The sequence below is a fragment of the Antrostomus carolinensis genome, unplaced genomic scaffold (genome assembly GCF_000700745.2).
Source record: "Antrostomus carolinensis isolate BGI_N321 unplaced genomic scaffold, ASM70074v2 scaffold108, whole genome shotgun sequence".
Lineage (NCBI taxonomy): Eukaryota > Metazoa > Chordata > Aves > Caprimulgiformes > Caprimulgidae > Antrostomus > Antrostomus carolinensis.
The window spans coordinates 12,410-13,043 of record NW_010330659.1 but is presented as its reverse complement, the minus strand read 5'-3'; the positions used below and the strand labels follow the sequence as shown (position 1 = coordinate 13,043).

General features: G+C 52.8%; 1 protein-coding gene across 1 annotated transcript in view; it reads right to left on the bottom strand.

Annotated features, from left to right (window-relative positions):
* Nucleotides 1–634, bottom strand: part of DHRS12 (dehydrogenase/reductase 12) — a gene marked incomplete at both ends in the record, with an annotated part of 27,050 nt that overhangs the window by 14,189 nt on the left and 12,227 nt on the right. The gene's annotated exons all lie outside the window — the stretch shown is intronic.

Here is a 634-nt window from a genome sequence, read left to right as displayed (position 1 = left end):
AGCAACTTTCCAAAGCAATGCTCAAGGTCACAGCATTAGAGAACAACTTAGGTTGGAAGGGACCTCTGGAGGCTGCTTGGTCCCACCACCACCTCAAAGGCAGATAACTGAGATCGGGTTGTCCAGGAAGTCTTATTTCCAAAGACAGAGATCCACCCGCTCCTCTGAGGACTCTGCTCTTGTGTTTGGGGAAAAAAAAAGTTTCCTACTGTCTAGTCAGAATTTTCCCTGTTACAATCTGTCCGCTGCCTCTTGTCCTTTCACTACAGACCTCCAAGAGGAGCATGGCACTGCCTTCCCTACCCCCTGCCATCACATGGCCATAGACTACAGTAAGACCCATCTCAACCTTCTCATCACTGAGCAAAACCAGCCTTCTCAGCCTCTCCTTGCACATCATGTGTCCCATCTCCCTCGTCACCTTGGCAGCCCTCCGCTGGTCACCTAGTCACCTCAGCAGCCAGCACTGTGCCCTCGTGGCCAGGAAGGCCAATGGCATCCTGGGGTGCATTAGAAGGGGTGTGGTTAGTAGGTCAAGAGAGGTTCTCCTCCCCCTCTACGCTGCCCTGGTGAGGCTGCATCTGGAATATTGTGTCCAGTTCTGGGCCCCACAGTTCAAGAAGGACAGGGAACT